A 20862-nucleotide genomic window follows, 5' to 3' on the forward strand; every position below is an offset into this window, starting at 1 on the left:
TGGAAAGTAAAGTGGTAACCGCTGAAGTGTCTTCCTCCCGCCCACCCTCAAAGGAACATTGAGCCCATCTGGATTGTTGACAGGTCACAAAGGAGCTTTTGAAGCCAGTACTTCAGAGTACCACTGAATCTTCAGTTGAGTACCTTGAAGTACCAGGTATATTGTTGGAACATTGGTCATCGCTGGTCTGTCCTAAAATATGTAGACTTTTGTGGGAGTTTGTCCTGGGTCTACAGTGACTGGAATTTTAACAAACCAGGTACCTGATACTCTCCCCCCCTTTTTTTTTCTGAAAGGAGTGGAGGGTAGAAAGAGAATTGTTCTAGCCCCAAGTTTCAGTCCCAGTTCACCAATTACTAAGCGTGACATTGAGCAAGTGATGTTGCTTCTTGTGTCTGTTTTTCTCTTAAGTGGTTCAGTTGCCCTGACATAAGTCCAAATCCATTTAAGATGTTGTCTGTGGCTCATCCATTTGTCTCTGTTTATGGAGAAGGTAATTGCCTTTCCTTATAGGAAAAACATAGACAAAGAACTTTGGCAAAACATTTGATAATGTTTTCATGGTGTCTTTATGGCAGCATTGGGAAAAAACTGTTTAGTGGAGGGAATCTGTGGTGGTATTTGTTACTGAAATTTTAACCTTTGTCATCTTCTATCCAAAATTTTTTTGCCAGTAATTTTTATGATGACAGACAAGGACTGCTGATCAGATTTACAGATTTCATGGACGTTTGTAGGGAAACCAAATAAGCCTTGTACAGATTGTCTTGTGAGCTACAAAATAGGTTGAAATAAGATGAAAGTTGTTGGAAGTAAAAGTTAAGTCTATTTGATTATAAGGTCTTTGAAAGAGTTCTGAAACTGGGTAGTCTTGGCCTTCTTTTCAATGTGAAGTTTTATTAAAAAGTAGTAGATGCCTTTTTATTCCTTTTATTGACTTCTGGTCTCACAACTCCAGTGGAATTGTTCTTTTCCAGGTAATAGATGGCTCTATTGTCAAGTCTATTGAACACATTTTCCCCTATATTATTTTTGACATTAGTGACCAACCATATTGTCTTTGAAATTCTGTCTTGACACGTGAGAGCTCTTTTTCTATATTCTTTCTGTTCTTTGCAGGCTTCTTTTCCTCTGACTATCCCTTCAGTTTTTTTTCTGTTTCCCAGGGTTCTCAGCCTTTGATTCTGTCTTGACTAATTTCATATCACCCAAGACTTCACCTACAATCTTAGTCTGTTAACTCAAATCTCTCTCCAGGCTAAGTCTTCCTTTTCAGCTCTGCATCCTTATATTGACTTAGAGGAATCTACCAACATCTCAGAGTTTTTAAATGAATATGTGAAATATTTTGTGCAGAATGTGGGCTTTAATTGATTATTTTCCTTTGACCTGGAATATTTTGTTCATTTTTTTAAGTTAGTTTTTATTGGAGTATCATTGCTTTACCATGTTGTGTTAGTTTCTGCTGTACAGCAAAGTGAATCAGCTGTACACGTACATATATCCCCTGTTTTTTGGATTTCCTTCCCATTTAGGTCACCACAGAGCATTGAGTAGAAGTTCCCTGTGCTATACAGTATGTTCCCATTAGTTATCTGTTTTATACATAATATCAATAGTGTATATATGTCAATGTTCATTTTTAGGTACTACATTTTAAGGGGCATGTTGTGTGCACTAAGTATATATTTGTTCAATAAAAATGAGTGGAAGCTTAGACGAACTGAGTCCATGTCCGTGGAAGGGTGCCTGGGATGTTGAGGTTAGGAGAAACAATAGCACATGAGGAACTAGCTGTTGAAATAACTGAAGGGGTAAGACTTGCTGGGGTAGGCAGCCTATTGAGAGCTGTCTTTTGAGCACTGGCTTTCTAACTTTCTTAGGACAGAATCCATTTTGAGATTTTATATCTTGACCCTTTAATTCAATATGGAAGTCTATGTGTGTATATATGTGAATAACAAACAAGTTTCATGAATTTAGTTCTTAGCCTAGCTTATGTGCAGTGTGCTCAGATTTTCTTTTCTACTTAATAATAGTAATAATAATAATAATAATAATAATAATAATAATAATAATAAAATGCCAGTCAATAAACCACTAACTTGATTTCACTACTTACCAATGGACTGATCTGTGTTGGAAAAATCCTTTTTCCATTGATAAAAATAAGAGATTCAGAGAAGGGACGTTTTCTGCCTGGTATGAGAAGAACTTTTTAACAGTTGGAGCAGGCAGAGAATGGAATGGGCTACCATGGGAGGGAGTGACTTTTCCACGGTTTGAAGGACCCAGGGCAGAGGCTGATAGTCACCTCTTGGAAGGTGGGAGAAAGATTCATTGGGTGGGGGATGGGACCTTGTGACCACCAAGGTGTCTTACGAGCCTAAGATTTTATGATTCTCATTTTGATAAAATTTTTAATTTTATTAGCTAACTTTATTCCATATTTTTAAACAAAAGAGCTTCATTTGGGAAGTTTTAAATATATACAAAAGTAAACTCCATAGTATAATGACACCCCTACCCCTCATGCATTCTTATCACCCAGCTTTAACAGTTATCAACTCATGGCCAGCCTTGTTTGATCTATATTTCTGTTCTCTTCACCCCAACTGTATTATTTTGAAGCACATTCCAGGCATCTCATTGTTCTCTTTGCACATATTTCTGTATGTATCTCTAAAAAATAAGACTTCTGAAAAAAAAACCCCACAATACCATTATTACACCTAAGAAATTAACAGCAAATCTTTAATATCAAATATTCACTGTTCAAATTTCCATTTGTTTTTGTTTTCTTTCATAGTTTTTTGCTAGAATTAGGATCCAAATTAGGATCCACATACTGCGATTAGTGATTCTTTTTAATCTATAGGTTCTGTCTATTATGTTTGCTTGTAATCTAGTTTTTTGAAGAAACTGGATTGTTTGTCCTCTGTCATTCACACAATTTTCATTTTGCTGATTCCATCCCTGTGGTTTACTTTAACTTGTTCCTCTGTCCCATAAATCGGCAGTTACATACATAGGCTTTTATCAGCTTCAGGTTCAAATTTTAAAATATTTTTTTGGCATGAATATGTTATCGGTTCTGTTCTTTCTTAAGACCACTCACAGAGTACAGCAAAGCTAATTGTAAAGACGATTGGATTGCTTACTTAGTTCTTCATTTTCTGAAGTCATCCTAAGCCAAATTCCCCATAAAGACAGATGGAACCACTTAGAAGTTTGGGAAGATAATAATCCTCTGCAAACACCACATCCAAATACAAATTACAAGAGTTTCTTGTCTAGCTTCATTTCCAAAAAAGAAAGGGAGAAAGCAGATGCCTTAGTAATTTCCTCAGACCACAAACCAGGTTTTCAGTTAAAGTGAGACATTTTACAGTAAAGTCAGTCTTGATTTTTCTAGCACAATATGGAAACATTGCAGTTTTGCTAGTTAAATTTCCCACCCAGTAAGCAAGTATTGTCAGTGACTACTCCCCCGACGCCCTTCTTCCTTGGCAGTTGGAAGTAAAAGAGTAAAAATGGGAAGATGGCAAGTCAGAAAGGAGTATATGTGGGGAATCAAATAATTGTGTTCTGCGGTGATACTTTTGAAGGATATTTGTAATCTTCTTCTTACTTTTTGTTATGGAAAATTTCAAATGTACAAATAAATAGAGAAGATAGTATAGTGAATGTCCATATACCCACCACATAGTTTTTTCCCTCTCATGTATAGTATATTTTCTAAAATTGGGTATGGGGTCACACCGCTATTCACCAGAATCTTCTTTTCATTTGTTGTGAGGCTTGTGGCTTAGGCCTTACATCTTTTTTTCTTTGTTTTGTCAGTGTTGGTAAATCTTTTGCTAGGTTTTATTTTATTTTATTTTGGTTCATGTTTATTATATTAGGTGGTAGGTGAAGAAGATTCTATTATTCAGTGAAGATAGGCTGTGATTAGGCTTCCTTCTCTGCTTTCTGTTTTAAAAACTTTATATAATGGAAGCATACGTAAATGAAGAGAGGTGGAGAGAGTAGAATAATGAATTCCCATGTGCCCATCTTCTAGGTAATTATCAACATATGGTCAATTTTGTCTCATTTATGTACCCACAAATCCCTCTGTTCCCACCCTATTTCATGCTGGATTGTTTTAAAGCAGGTCCCAGACATTATACCACTTCATCCATAAATACTTTTTTGTATGTCTGGTAAGCATTAAAAAAACAAAACAAACACAATTCCATTGTTACATCTAAAAAATTTAATATTTCCTTAATATCAAATATTCAGTGACTGTTCATATTTTTCCATTTGTTTCATAAATGTTTGTATAGTTGGTTTGTTTAAGTGAGGACCCAAATAAGTTCTACATTACATTTGGTTGATATGTCTCTTAAGTATCTTAATATGTAGTTTCTTTCTCCTCTTTTTCAGTTTTCTTGTTGAAGAAACTGTGTTGTTTCTTCGCCTTCTGGATTTTGTTGATTGCATTTCTGTGATAGTGTTTAATATGTTTCTCTTGTCTGAATTCCCTTTTAATTGGTAGGTAGATCCGAGGCGTAATAAGATTCAAGTTGGTTATTGGTGGTGGAGGTAGTGGTTTGGAGAATCCTTCATAGTTGTTGGTGTTTATTTCTTATTGCACCGCTTCAAGAGACACAATGTATGGTTAGCTTCTAACCATATTTTTTTCTCTGAATTACTTAAATTATGGAACTCATGACATTTTGCCCCAATTTCTTCATTATATATTTGTAAAAAACATGAATATTTTCTCATTAACCAAAACACTACCATTATATATAACAATCAATTACCAGTAGTTCTCTAATATTATCTGGTATCGAGTTTATGTGAAAATCTCTCCAATCATCCCCATGACTTCCTTTATAGCCCATTTATCAAACCAGGACCCTGTGAAGGAGCACATATATGGTTATGTCACTTAAGTCTCTTGTGATCTAAAATAGTCCTCCTCCTTTCTCTTTTCACTGTCTTCTTATGACAGTGACCTGTCGGAGAGATGCAAGATGGCTACCTAAAGTCTTGTAGAATCTTTATTTTTCTGGGTTTGTCTGGTTGTTTCCATGTGGTGGTATTTAACTCAGTCTTCTATCCTCTTTATTTTTTGCAAAGTAGAATTTAAATCTAAAAGCATGATTAGATTCAGAATAAACATTTTTGGTAAGAGTACTTAATAGCCAAGTTGTATACTTCTTATTGTATCAGATCAGGATCCACATAATATAGCTATCCCACTATTAGTGAAACAGATTGATTAAGATGATGACTGAACTCCTCATTTAAAGTTATATTTTCCCTTTTGAGATGGGCAAATAATCTTGGGGGAGTGAGACTTGAGCACCATACAAATATTTAGTTCTTTATCAGTCTTTCACCTAATAATGTTAGTATCTACTGATGCTCCTTACCTGAATCAGTTATCTCATTGGGAGTGGCAAAACGGTGATAAAATTGGATTAAAAAAAATTACGGTAAAATATATAGCAAAAATATACTATCTTAACCATTTTTAAGTGTATATAGTTCAGTAGTATTAATACATTGACATTGTTGCACAACTAATCTCCAGAGCCTTTTTCATCTCACAGAACTGGAACTCTGTACCCTAAGAGTTTTATCATTCCTTCAACTTTATAAGCTTGCAACTTTCTGTGCAAAATAGCTTTTTCTCGTCAATGTGGGCTATTTGATTACCGTGAAATAGTTTTTAATTTCAAGTGCAGGATTAAACAATTAAACAATTGAACAATTAAAAACTTAATTTTTCCCTTTACCAAATTTCAGAGTAAGCCATTAATATATAATAGTGGTCTCAAGTTTTTTTGATTGGCTTGCGGATTTTTATATATTAAGTGCATTTCAATCAAGTACAGTCATTCTTTTTGATGTTCAAATTGTCCCAACTTTGGCCAGTGGCAGACCCTTCAAGTTGGCCCTTAAGTCCTTTTGACGTGACCCTATCAGGTTTTGAAAGTAAGGAATATGTTTGTTTAAAAGTTTCTTTGGAGAATAGGGTCAAATCTCTCTCAGCCACAGCACAAAAAGCATCCATATTATAGAAAAGTGCCAAAGAGCAGAGTAAAATCTGATACTAATTTGTCAACATAAGGAGAAACAGGGTGAAGTTAGATGACCTCTTAAGGCCTCTTCTCATTTTATATTTTGTGATCTTTTACCATATATAAAATTGTTTTATTATTTTGTTATTATTGGAACAAAATATTTCAAGAGTTTGAATGTTGTCAGATTTTGCCTTAAACAACATCTTTATTACTTTCTTCCTATTCTGATAGTCAGCTTCCTGGGCCAGGACTGGATTAAAGGACTGTAAATTGGGAAATGTGAGGGTTTCAGCATGTTTTCACAGTTATAAGGTCCATCCTCAGAGGAAACAAGAAGGGGTTTGCATCCTAACCTTTGCCTTTTATGCCAATAAAATGTGGCTAAACATTCCACATAAAGGTCAACCTTTAATGCTCGATCAATAAGCTGCTGCCTCGTTTCCTGCAGACAGCTTTATTTCCTCTGATTTGAGTAAACAGATGAGGTTTCATCAGGAGTTTAACTATATAACTGAATTTGTGCAGACCTGTTTTGTAGTGGGGTAACATCACAATGCTTATGTTTCCAAACCTCTGGAAGTTACCATCTGACATTTAAAAAAACTTGTTGGTTTTGAAAATTGACTTTTCCCAGTGTAGTTTAATGTGGATAATGGTCATCCCATAAGCAATAGTTCTTTTCCATTTAGTAGGTTTTCCTTTCCAGAATAACTGTGGCTCAGTTTTATCCTTATGCCCCCAACAGTCACTATGATGACTTTTTGGCTAGGAATTAGATATGAATGGTCAGTTTTTTTGAATGCTTTGAACACTTACTGAATGTTGGGCAGAAGTACAAACAATACAGCTACATACCATACTAATAAAAACAAAATGTTTTGCCTTGAAAAATGATTTCTTCTCCAAGAATAGAATTATTATGGAATTCTGTATTTATTCATCAACGAGTTAAGTTTTTGAGAAAATAAAAGACTATACTGTATTTTAGTTAGAAGTATTTCTTTTCAGTGTTAGGCGTGGTTGGTTTGTAAAGTAACCCTCTATGATCATTTTTATATGTATGAGAAGATCATTAACTTTTTTAATGAAAGCCAACCCTTTAAAAATGTGTCAAGTTTCTTTAACTGCAGATACTGTGAATATTGTTATATCTAGTAAATAAAGCTCGTTCTGTGAATTTTCCAGATGGGGACAGCAACTGGAAGAATTTGATTCATTTCTTCCCATTCGTAATGTTAATGAATTGTGAATTAGTGCAATGGACGTCTGTACTGGATTGTCTATATAAGACCATAGAGGCTTGGTGTCTGTTGCATGAGAAATACCAGTGTATGTATTTAGAGAGGTAGTTATTTTCTCCATCACTGTAGCAGGATTTGAGATATCTTATAGGGAGTATATATGATAAAATTGCTTAAGTAAAAACAAATTGAAGTCAGGTAAATTTAGAAATAAAAAGAAAATAGCAAAAGATCGGCTCTCCACACACCTTCTATTCCTGAGCATATTTAAGCTGTAGCTATAGCCTAACATACATTTTTATTGATGTTTTGTTTTTGTATCTATATTTGTATATGTTTTGTTTTTACATAAGAAGTATTTTTATTTATTTATTTATTATAAAATAAATTTATTTATTTATTTTTGGCTGCGTTGGGTCTTTGTTGCTGCACGTGGGCTTTCTCTAGTTGCGGCAAGCAGGGGCTACTCTTCGTTGTGGTGTGCAGGCTTCTCATTGCAGTGGCTTCTCTTGTTGCGGAGAACGGGCTCTAGGTGCGTGGGCTTCAGTAGTTGCAGTGCGTGGGCTCAGTAGTTGTGGCTCACAGGCTCTAGAGCGCAGGCTCAGTAGTTGTGGCACATGGCTTAGTTGCTCCGCGGCATGTGGGATCTTCCTAGACCAGGGCTCGAACCCGTGTCTCCTGCATTGGCAGGTGGACTCTTAACCACTGCGCCACCAGGGAAGTCCCTATAAGAAGTATTTTTAAAGAATATAATGACTGATAAACTCATTACTCTTCTCTGAAATGTCTGCTGGAAATTATTGAAGATTCTTTTCCATGAATATGATCCTTAAATGTTTTGGCACTTTAAAGTATAAAGATGAATAACATTTTTGAAAAAAGGAAATTGTGGGGCTTCCCTGGTGGCACAGTGGTTGAGAATCTGCCTGCTAATGCAGGCGACACGGGTTCGAGCCCTGGTCTGGGAAGATCCCACATGCCGCGGAGCAACTAGGCCCGTGAGCCACAACTACTGAGCCTGCGCGTCTGGAGCCTGTGCTCCGCAACAAGAGAGGCCGCGATAGTGAGAGGCCCGCGCACCGCGATGAAGAGTGGTCCCCGCTTGCCACAACTAGGGAAAGCCCTCGCACAGAAACGAAGACCCAACACAGCCAAAAATAAATAAATAAATTAAAAAAAAAAAAAAAAGGAAATCGTGATAATTAATAGTTGAGCCCGATTTTTTTTTCAGTTTTTAAAAATGACAGGCATTTATATTCTTAAGAGCCAATTCTTTTAAACCCTGGTCCCTGTGAAAGTGAGTCATTTCATCCAAGGTACAGCTCATATGTCAGATTTTCTGTGAAGTCTTTTCTAATTTCCACAAGTACAGTTAATAATATCTCTATTTTCTGTGTCTCCCAAGAAATCTAGTGGAAGTTACCAGGTTGGATTTCAAAATCCTAAACAGGTCAGTTTTTTCCACTATATAAATTTTTCCAGGGCAGCAACCCTGTATTACTTGTGTATTCCCAGTGACCAACATAGAGGAAAGCATTATATAGATGTTTGTGGAATGAATGAAGACCAGTAAGTGAGGTTAAAGTTTTAATAGAGTTTAGACTATTAAATATTTTGCTTGTTTTGGAATAAGTGAATATACTTACTGATTTTGATAATCTTTTTATGGTTCAGAAACCTCTGAAGTGCCAATAGTAATGTGAATTGACTTATAGTTAGAATTTGAAACAGATTCTTTTATGGAGAAGATGCAGATGATCAGCTGATAACAACTGCTTTTCTACCCAACACTGACTCACCCATCCTTTCCTCTTTCCTGCCCCTTAGTGGAAAAGATAGCCTCCTTTCATTCTGTGGATAAGTAAGCTCCTACCAGGCACACCCTAGAATCCTATCCCCATCACTTTTGGCTGACTCAGAGATGGCCTTCTATTAATTAACTGCTAAACTGTTCTGTGTCTTTTTTCCCTTCTTCTAGACAATGGTTCTCAACCTTGGTTATACATTAATGTCATCTAGGGACCTTTAGAAAAAAAACCCTGGGCTCCAATAGAGATCGATTGTATTAGAATCTTAGAATCATAGAATTGTAGAGTTGGAAGAAATAAAAGTTTTGTTTTGTTTTACTTTATTTTAATTAATTAATACAGTACTTCTAATTAAAGACTTGAGGAAGAACTTAGGGATTTGTAAGTCTTCTCCATGGCTGCCATTTTCCATCTCTCCACCCCAGAATCATTGAATTCCATCTACTCAGTCTTCTAAATGGCTTTCATCCCCTTAATCTCCATTTCCCAGGTTATTCTGTCCTCTTTGCTGTTATTTTATCATGTCCTTTTCCTGTTCTTAAGATGCTGTTCTTATGCCACTCTCCTGCTCAGTCACCTCTAGTAGCTCCCTTTTGCTGTAAGGAAAGTTGAAATTACAAGTTTATTCACCCCACCGTCCTCCTTCTTTGGATCCTATGCTCTAGCCAGAGGAATCTTCCCTGTCTTTTGTAGAGTCATATGTCTTTCTGAGTTTTCTTAAGAAAATTCCATAAACTGTACCTAGACTTACTTTCTTCTTTCACTTTGCCCATTGGTTCCTACACCAAATCATAGAATGATTCTTAGCTCAAGAATATTTTAGCAGTCATTTAATTCAGACTTTTTAATTTATAGATGAAGAAACTGAGACTCTGAAATGTTAAATTACCCCTATTGCCCAGGCCACACAACAAATCAGCCTCAGACCCAGTTTATCACTCAGGTCTCTTTGTTTACTTTTCACACAACCTTTTTCTTTTAAGATGCAACTCATTCTAGCATTTCTCTCAGACTTTCTCTGATTGCCTCAGAGAGTCTATTCTGGCCTCCAGTCTTTGGTGCTATTTATTGTCTCATGCCAGCATTTGTGCTTCTGTGTTCATAATAATTAACAATGACATTACTGACCTTTGAGGGCTTACTAGTTGAAGAACTGCGAACACTAGTCAACTAGTTAACTCATTGCTTATTTCATTTTTACCTCACAACCACATGACAGGGTAGGTATTGTTATCCACATTATAGAAATAAAGAAACTGAAGTATAAAGAGGTAAAGTCTGAAAAGATCAATGCTTATGTTTGAACTCAGGTCGGTCTTATCCCAAAGGAAAGTTCATCTGTGCTGTTTGTAGTCTTTTACTGGTAAACATCTTTTATTTTCCACTGGATTATAAATCTCTTGATAACAAGGAACAGGTCTTTGTATGTCTTTACAAATGTCTTTGTATTTCCTGTAACATCTATCACAGAAGAGTTCAGTAAATACTTGTTGATTTCAGTTGGAAGGATCATAACTCGGTGACCACACTTGAGGGTCAAGGTATTAGTGTGCAGTGGGGAAGGAAGCAGGTGACCTGTGAAGCTTTTCTCAAATTTAGGCATTAGATCTAGGAAGGGGATGTAGGTATGGGGTTGACTGAAGTTTCCATGGAATGATGAGGGCAGGAGAGTTCTATAACTTTCCGTGTTTAGTGGTTGTAATGAGATATTATACCTTTATCTACCTGTGAGAGTTTGCAAAAGCATCTCAGTGGCACATTGTCTTTTCTGGCTTTGTTTGTTGTATTGGGTGTTGCCTTCTTGAAGGAGTCCTGAATTTCTCTCTCAACCAGAGTATTAGCAAATACCTTTCCATATATGATTAGTCTTTTTAACCAAGAGAGGTCTTGGACACTTTTCTCAAATAAATTCTTGAATTTTGTCTTCTTAACTGAGTGCTTCTGAACTTGTGGATCCTTAAGCTGTGCAGGTACATTTTGATTATGGATGTGGGTTACATGAATGATTGTCCTTTTGTAGTCAGGCAGTTAGGTGTGAAGAATCTTTTGTTCCTTCTTCCTGTTAGCAAAGTGACACCCTTAAGCTTTTAGGCATATTGGTTTCCCATTTTTCTAGGGTTTGAGGTTATTAGTCTTCTTTGTTCTTTTGAAATAACGCCCCACAGAATAATGTGCCAGCATAATTTTGTAGCGATCAGGAGTATGGGAATGAGCCCCTTCCAGTTAAGGGAGGTAGATTTAAGGGTTATAGGGTGATCTTTGAAGTATAATTCCCAGGACATTGAATAACCTTTTATAAAATGAATGTTTATGCATATCTTGAGAGGGAGGATAAGTAAAATAAATGGTCAAGCTAAACTGCGTGTAGAAAGAGCACTAGTTTAGGAGACTGGAGACCTGAGTTGTTCTAGCCTTTGTCATTAACAAGTTGTATGGTTTTGGAAAAGTAACTCTGAGCTTCATTTTCTCCACTTCTCATTTTTAATGAGTTGGATTATATTACCAGCCCTCCCCCTACCCCATGTTGGTTGGTCTCAGATATCAAATTCACAGTTTCTGGTAGATATGAAACTGTAAGTAATATTCTTATTTGGGAAAACACAACTCTAGTATCAATTTGCAACAGTATTAATCTTGTATTCAGAAGCCGGAATGCTGGCTTTATGGTTCCCCATATTCAATAGGGGATGTTTTAATGGTCATAAGTCCTTTCTGTGCTTACGTCTTCAAGTAATGGTTGCTGACTATAAATTTAGCCCCTGAGTTTAATTTCTATTGTGGTAAAATACACATAAAAATACATAAAAATGTACGTAAATTTACCATTTTGACCACTTTTTAGTGTACAATTCAGTAGCATTGAGTGTATTTACAGTGTTGTGCAACATCACTACTATTTCCAGAATTCTCTAATCTTCCCAAACATAGCCTCCATATCCATTAAACAGTAACTCCTCCTTCTCTCTTTTTCTCAGCCCCAGGAAACTTTTATTCTACTTTGTCTCTGAATTTGCCTATTCTGGGTATTTCATGTATGTGGAATCATATAATATTTGTCCTTTTGTGTCTGGCTTATTTCACTTAGCATAATGTTTTCAGAGTTCATCCATGTCATAGCATGTGACAGAATTTCATTTCTTTTTGAGGCTGAATAATGTTCCATTCTATAAATTATGCCATATTTTGCTTATCCATTTATTCATGGACATTAGTGTTGTTTCTACCTTTTGGCTATTGTGATGAATAATACTGCTTTGAATATTGGTATACAGATATTTGAGTCCCTGCTTTCAGTTGTTTTGGGTATATACTTCAGACTGGAATTGCTGGGTCATGTGGTAATTCTTAAATTTTTGAGGAACTGTCAAAATGTTTTCCACAGCGGCTATACTGTTTTACATGCCCACCAGCAGTTCTCAAAGGGTCCAGTTTCTCTACATCCTTGCCTGCACTTGTTTTTTCCATTAAAAATTTTATAATAACCATCCTAATGGGTATAAATAAAGTGGTATCTCAATGTAGTTTTAACTTGCATTTCCCTAATGATTTAATGATGTCATGCATCTTTTCATGTACTTACTGGCACACGGATTTCTTCTTTGGAGAAATGTCTTTTCAATACCTTTGCCTGTTTTTGAATTTTTTTGTTGTTGTTGTTAGCCTTTGATTTTTAAATGTAGTATGAGTAAGGAAGGTACCATTATGAGGTAAGTATACTTACCTCAATGTTGGTATGTATGTTAGGTTGTTACCTTACTGTTATAATTTTGGCTGGGCTAGTAGATAAGAAAACGTCCTCTTTCATACAGTTTCTCACCAATACAAATTCTCCGTACCTTGGGATATTAAGTGATATTAAGTAAATGGAACTTGGATTTTAAAGTTCAGGACCTGAGTCCTTGCCTTGGGCCAGTTAATCTGGCAAGAGGACATGTAATGTGCTGAGTTGAGGGTTGCGCTGCCTCACTACTGGTTCTTGCGATTAAAGTATGAATCTGAATGTACTTTGTAAAGTGGATACTGCCATCGATGATTTTTTACTTTTGGCCCATTGAGTTATTGTAACCTGTGTAAGCCAGTTTTTGAATTGTGAGACAAAAAAGGAAGGTAGATAAGCAACTTTCTTTAGAGGATCCAAAATTATTTCCTTTATTCCCCTGACATTCTCAGGAGCTGAAAGGAGATGAATGTTAGCATATTTTATGGGTAAAAGAAAATGAAGGAAGGATAAAGCCCTTGTACTGTTCCACAGCTTTCTAAACTTCTTGTGCTAACTCTCTTTAAGCAAGACTTCACTGTGCTGTCCCAAGGCTGCACCTTTTCTGTGGTTCCTAATATGATCATGTATAGGAAACTATTTGATACATAAATTTGGTCAAGGGTTTATCTGGTCAGCATTTCTTTGAGTGGTTGTCTTTTCAGATGTGTTTTTAGGGACATCTTTCTCAGAATCAAAGCCATTTTGAGATTTGCTGTATAGTTTAAACAGATGCCTGTTTGCTCTTCTCCTTTACCCATTATTCCCTCGGAGTCAATGGCTTTGTCATTTGTGGTTACACCCTCTTCTTCCTCAAGAAATCATTTCATGGCATTTAAAGAGGGAAATGTGTCTTCTACTAACGTGAATATTCAAATAGAAATTTTTTTCTAATTCTCTTTGGTATATTTTATTAAATGCTGCCTTTAGAATTGGAGAAAGGTTGAGATAGAAGATGTATTGTTAGAACTTCATAGTCACAATCCTGAAAAACACATCCATAATTTCCATGGTTCATTTTAGAGTGAATGTAATTAATAACTCATGGGTTGGATTATTTGTTTATTCTTTTGGTTATAAATGTTTATAATTCTACTGAATTTTTAGTATGTTTATGAATTATTTTCTTTTTTTGTTGTAATTCATATCATGGAAGAATCGAGTAAGGAAATCCGTAAGTTTTGAAGTGTAATATTGGCCAAGAGTTGGATTTAATTTGTAGCTAGTAAAATTTCCAGTGAATTAAATCAGATGATTCTAATGCTTCGAGTTTAACGTTTTTTTCTTTCAGCCTCCTTATTGGCACAACCTGTTGAATTTGCTGCCTGTATTTTGGAGCCATTTTGTTTACCTAGTCAGCCCTTTCTATGGCATTATTTTATTTTATTTTATTTTAGTTCATTGTTATTAGTCAAGTGGCTTACTTGGTTATGCCTTCTTTGTTTAATCTTTGTACTTTTTCTCATTCTTACTTGTTTGCTTACTTTTCTACCCATTAGTTTAAGTGGGCATTTAGATAAATCTGCTCTTTAAGTACTTAAACCAACAATTCAGTCATTTTGCCTTTTTTTTTGGAGGCGTCTAGAAGGTATTTAGCACTGTGCTACATTTCAGTATTCTCTACCACTCTTTATAAACTTTTGAATCAGTTAGAGCCTTTGGTGCCTCTAGGCGAAGGATGTCATTTAATTTATTAGCAGCTGTTGCTATATACATGTAATTATATTTGACTGCAAGTGCATTTTTACAAGATGAGTCTGGTGGAGTCATTATATAAATGGTTCAGATTAAGGAAATTATTGACCACTGAGGTAAGTGCTTGAGAAACTGCCTATTTAGAAATGACTACTGCGGATCTAAAATATGCAGGGAAGGCTGCATATTTTACTCTGACCGTATTACCGTACAAAGCAAAGCTTATGTAAAAATAACTTGTCACTAACATTCTGCTTTCTGAAGATATAACACCCTGTTATGCAACTAAGTCCTGGCAATTTAGTCAAGGGAGAAATAGTTTCAGTAGAAGCCTGCTGGTGTATCGGGTTGGCCAGAAAGTTCGTTCGGGGTTTCCCCCATGTTACTGATAGCTGCGGCAATTTATGGAGCATCTGCTCCAATAGTTGGTTTTAAATACTTTACAAACAGGGGTAGGAGAGGCAGGGGTGAGAGCAGGAGGTTCAGGCAGCGGGGAGGGTGGCTGAGAGCTGCCGTTGCGTGAATGGCTGTGCTGCCTGGCGGTTAGGGAAGGGGTCCGGCCCTGCCATCAGTCAGCACCGGAAGCTGCCTCTGCCTCTTGCTGGCTTTGCTCTGGAGCTTGTCACCTCTCTGAGCCTCTGGTTTCTCATAGGGTTGCTGCAAGCACATAGGATAGGTCCCAGAATGGAGCAGCTAACAGTTGAGTCCATACTCTTCTTAGTGGATCCCTGACCTTTTGTTAAGGTAGTTGAAGAACTGCAAACAGGGGTTCTGAATAGTTGTGTAACTAGCTGTGTTGTTATGGTTGTGTGAGTGTGTGTGCGTGACTGTGAGTCTACATGTGTTTGTGGATGGCTGCAATCCACGTGTTATGCTCATGGGGTTGAGGATGCTGTGTGGGAAAAACAAAACAAAGCAAAAATCCTCCCCTGAGGATTTCAGTGTTGGATAAAGGGCTCAGAACAATCAAATCTTGGTTCAGACTTTGAGGTAGTATGGCCACCAACAGCTGTGGATGATTAAAGATCAACTTTCAGCAGTTTGGTAGCAGTTAAATGTCACTGGAATGTTTATGCACTTGCTTTGTAATTTGACAGGCATCTCAGAGTTTCCAAAGTAAATGTATAAAATCTAAGTCATTCTTTGACATATGAATCATAGTCAGGATTCCATGGAGGGACATATCCTTTTAATTTTTGGAATTAACTTGGCAATTTAAAAATAGAACTGTGAATAGATGTAATCCTTTCTGCATGTTTTAAAAAAATATTTGCATAGAATGAAATTATAGAACGTAAGTTTAACTTTTGAAAGAACAGTGATGAATGTACTTATTTAACCAGGTGATTCTTTAGAATTTGACTGGTTTACTAAAAATGCCTTTTCACAAATGCTCAAGTGAAGAATGGAGTGAGGTGATATTTTCAGGTTTTGGTAAACACTAAACTTTTAAGCTTTTTCAGTCCTAAACGATAGCCCTCAGCATTCAGTTGATGCTTTTCCCAAGTATAGCCCTCTAAAGGGGAAAGTAAGTCATCAGGAGATAAAAGTCTTGTATTTCCTTACCAGAATTTTGGAAAGGAGAGCTTCTAGGGAGGAAAATTCCCATGTAAATATGGAATGTTTTAGATTTTCTTTTTCCCTTTAGTATTCTCTCTTGAGTGTTATCACTGAGTTATACTGATTGGAAGATTGGAAGGTTGAAACGTTTGCTCTATGATAAAAGCAACTGATCATCAAAACTCCCAGGGAGAATTGCTCTACCTTACAAGTAGATCCCTTTCTACTTTGCAGCCCTCTTCATTTGAGTTGAGCAGTCATTATGGTGTCCCCTCAGTAATTTGGGCGTTCACAAATGCGGACTTTTATCAGATGTATGGAGAAGTGGGGACGCGAGGAATAAGGACCTGACAAGTTCAGATTATTTCAGAGTGAGAAACATTGCTTTCAGTAATTATTATTTATAACATTTGAGTCATCTGATTACTCAAGCATGATTGGAGAGCAATAATGAAAAGAAAAATATGTATGTAAGTATGTATTTATCTGTAGTAGGTAATGTACCCTGAAGACCTTTCCATGAAATTGGTATAATTTAGTATATGATTTAGTTAATTTGGTGTATGAGTTAGAGACGGCACGATCTTTTCTTTTTTTCTGATTACGGAGACGTTGAAAATTCAGTTGTCTGAGGGCTGCTTTGGTAAGGGACGTGTACTTTAGACAATATAGTGTTTTAATGTTCAAAGTACTGGATCAGATTTAACGGTTCCATAATCATTTACAGTTAACATTTTCCCTTTTAAAATCATAAACCAGTTAGAGTCAACTTCTTGTGTAGTCTAGTATGTCCTGAGTATCAGACAGTGGGATATTTTTACTTCATTCCTTTATTCCCTAGAGAGCAAAATCGTCACACTGAGGGATGACCCAATCCATTAGTGACAAATAGCACATGACTAGGTAGTCTCAGAAGGGGAAAATGAGTTCTGTACACAGAACAGAAAAGTGCTTTGTGCCCATGTCACGAAGGACTTGTTAGGCTTATACTTTTCTAAGGGGCCTAATAATTGCTTTGTCTTCTCTTTTAAAACAGGTATTAATTCTGGGAAGGTGTCAATAATTCTGATGTTGCTCTAGAGTGACTGGTTATGTGAATTGGTTGTTTGGTATCATCTCTGCTCATAGTCGTAATGAAGGACAAATCTACTTCGTGAATAAGAGCTTTTAAACTCAGATACCTAATTTATAACAACATGTTGGAATGCTGGCTTTCTGTTTACTCTTAGCAGTTTTTTGTCCGATCTTTTGAAATGATCTTGGCAGCCAACAAATAAATATACAACATGGTGGATGTTTGTATTTAGCTTAGGCACTTAGGACATAAATTATTATTTAGAAGTTTTACTTTGCCTTTCTTGGAAATATTTCAAATCCTGACAGTTTTGAATAAACTGTTTAAAATTCAGCAGAAAGTTGAATTTACCTTGAAATATTTTGAGACTCTTAGAAACATACTTTTTAGGTAATTCTTCTTTAAATTTTAAGGAACTCAGGTTCATGGTCATCATTAAATCTCTAATTCCTAGTTTAGGAACTCAGTACATTTTTGTTGAATGAATGGTTTTTTTGTTGGGGGGCTTAATAAGTTGAAGTTTTCCCAGTTTGGGGACTATCTGAAGGCAACGCTGATTTTAAATGCACATTTACCCAGGAAATTGCACGTACACACAGCTTTTGTAAACTGTTATTATGAGAAATCATCACGGTTGCATTACATGTTTTCCTGATGTGGTGGAGAAATGATTGGTCACTCACTATAGGGCATGGAAACTAAATAAGGATTAATGGTCCCCAGAGATTATACTTCATTTATTTAAAAAATATGAACAATCTGCTGTCCTTTAGAAGTGTTATCTTGAGATAAACATTGGAACAAGAACTTATGGCGCACAAGTATTTCATTTTTGCTGATGTAATAATGTCCGTAAAAACTTTTCAGAGTGATGCCAGTTCTACTGCTGTAACGTTTGGCTTGTGGAGCCACTATTAATCATTGGCTGCATTCACCATTGGCCTGTATCTTTTTGGCAAACATTTGCATCTCTGCAAGTTCGTGAGGTAATGGGTAGTAATTGTTGGACTTCTAGTCAACAGCAGCCCACCGAGACGCAGTCTGCCATGTTCCAGAGGGAGCTATGATGGTCATAGCCTGGCCCTGTGGAAAGGAAGCTGATTTGCCTTATTGTCCACTTTTGTTGTATTAAAATACATACTTGAACGGGAGTGGTACACACTTAGATAGGAGTCTGAATTGTAGGCCTTACTGTTAAGACCAAGTGTATTTTAGATTTAAAGAATTCAGTTACATCTAATGGTTCTGGCTTGCAGAGGGAAGAAAAAAATGTCAAACCTAACTCTGATATAGACAAGAAATTTAACTTTTTAAAATTTGGTTATTATCAAGTATTTTAATTCATTAGGAAAACATGTATTTTTCCTATGTATTTTGTCCCATACGTACTTGGAATGATGGATATAAAAGCGGTAAGAATTCTTGTACTTGAGCTTATGTAATGAGCATCAAAAATGAGCTAATTAGATAAAATAAGACAGTGATTTCAAGACCAGATGATGTGTTATTGAGGTACCTAAAGGGATTGATAGTACAGGAAGAGGTTTGGGAGGAGTTTATAAATCAGATTAGAAAGTGGGGGAGCAGAAGAATGGAGGTGAAAGGGGTACAATCTGTGCCGAGACTGGGATGAACGCAGAGGGGCTGGACTATGGCCGGAGGACGGGGAGAGGCCTTCCATGCAACCAGAGGAGACAGTAGGGATCTGCTGTAGCTGCTAAGTTGTGGGCAGCTGAAAATGACGTTTAAAAAGACGAATAAGACTTGGCAGAGGTGTGCAGGGTGGTTTGTGTGAAAGGCCTGCACTGGTGTTGAACGCCAGGAGAGACAGGTTTATTGATGGCGGGTGGCTTCCCTCATGGCATGACATTTATGTTGTTCAGTTCACTTTAGCTCAGAGTTTGAGCCTCTACCTTAGAGAGACAAATTTGATCTCGTCAGTCAGTATCTTGTTAATAATGGGGCTTGGGAAACAGGAATCAGGCCCTTCTTCCTCCTCTTGCCAAGCAAGAAAACCAAGAACCCAAAACCCAACACCTACAAACAAATAGTGAAATTTTATAAGAGATAGAAGGTTCTCGATTATTAGAATGTCAGTTTATTATTGTGGGAAATAATGGGCAAGAGGAATAAATTCGCATCGTCCTGTCTAGTGCGAGTTCTACTTGTTGCTCACGTGGCGCACTGCCAGGTAGGGAGTGGTGAGCGTGGAATCAGAACTGGAAGGTTGGTTATAATGATAAGAGAGGGCTTATGAGTAATTCATTAATATTTTCTGTATCTGTTACATGCCTGTTCCAGGGCTAGGTGCTGTGTCTTGTTCATACACCATCAACAAAATGTATCCAGTCCCTGCCCTCATCCATCCTCACAATAAAGCTGTTCTTTTTTAATTAATTAATTAATTAATTTATTTATTTTTGGCTGTGTTGGGTCTTCGTTTCTGTGCGAGGGCTTTCTCTAGTTGCGGCGAGCGGGGGCCACTCTTCATCGCGGTGCGCAGGCCTCTCACTGTCGTGGCCTCTCTTGTCGCGGAGCACAGGCTCCAGTCGCGCAGGCTCAGCAATTGTGGCTCACGGGCCTAGTTGCTCCGCAGCATGTGGGATCTTCCCAGACCAGGGCTCGAACCCGTGTCCCCTGCATTGGCAGGCAGATTCTCAACCACTGCGCCACCAGGGAAGCCCAATAAAGCTGTTCTTGCTAGAAGGGACTAAGTATGTGGGTCGGTCTGACCACATACTCTCTCTCTTTGAATTTCTTTTCTCTGTCTTCTCATTGCTGGCCACTCTTGAGGTTGATGAACTTTTCTTAAGTCATTTAAATACTTTCAGTCATAGTGCTGTAAATCTTAGTGATCTGGGGGTTGTTTGGTATCTTTTAGGTGATTTTGCACAGCGTTTGCGTTGATTCATTTTCTGATTTTTCTGTGCTATTAAGGGATAATCTTATATTTAGGTTTCCTTTGGCCCCCATGAACTGCATACAATATGAAATAGGCCCAGACTGCTGGCAGGGAAGTCAACCAGGAAGTCAGCTCGGGGTCAGCTTCTACCCACATGATATTCTGGCTCTGAGCTGCCTTTCTGCTTGTACAGTATTTCCATACTTTAGGGGGCTTGGAGGAGAGGGGGTTTGCTGTGGGAATGAAGACAAAGGGATGAGTCTACCAGCCTTTGCAAAGAACAGGTGGCAGGTGCTAGTGATGACAAACTTGAGTGAAGGAGAAGATGGAGTTAGAAGCAACTAGAAAGTGAAAGCCTAGGAGGAAGTTGATTTTGTGGGAAGATGATTGATTTTTAAAAAAAAAAATGTATATATTTATTTATTTTTGGCTGTGTTGGGTCTTCGTTGCTGCGCGCGGGCTTTCTTTAGTTGCAGCGAGCGGGGCTACACTTCGTTGCAGTGCGCGGGCGTATCGTTGCGGTGGCTTCTCTTGTGGAGCATGGGCTCTAGGCACGCAGGCTTCAGTAGTTGTGGCATGTGGGCTCAGTAGCTGTGGCTCGTGGGCTCTAGAGCGCAGACTTAGTAGTTGTGGCGCACGGGCTTAGTTGTTCCACGGCATGTGGGATCTTCCCGGACCAGGGCTTGAACCCGTGTCCCCTGCATTGGCAGGTGGATTCTTAACCACCGCACCACCAGGGAA

At 37.4% G+C, this 20862-nt stretch overlaps 1 protein-coding gene across 14 annotated transcripts in view; it reads left to right on the forward strand.

Annotated features, from left to right (window-relative positions):
• EPB41L2 (erythrocyte membrane protein band 4.1 like 2) overlaps positions 1-20862 on the forward strand; it is a 210451-nt gene that overhangs the window by 15636 nt on the left and 173953 nt on the right. The window contains exon 1 of one of the 14 annotated variants that reach the window (XM_061207160.1): positions 104-156. The exons of the other annotated variants lie outside the window; for them this stretch is intronic. The gene's annotated coding sequence lies outside the window, so the exon portion shown is untranslated. Of the gene's footprint in view, positions 1-103; positions 157-20862 lie in introns of those variants that run through there. 14 annotated transcript variants of the gene reach the window in all.

Source organism: Eubalaena glacialis, chromosome 12 (genome assembly GCF_028564815.1).
Source record: "Eubalaena glacialis isolate mEubGla1 chromosome 12, mEubGla1.1.hap2.+ XY, whole genome shotgun sequence".
In the NCBI taxonomy this organism is placed as follows: Eukaryota; Metazoa; Chordata; class Mammalia; order Artiodactyla; family Balaenidae; genus Eubalaena; species Eubalaena glacialis.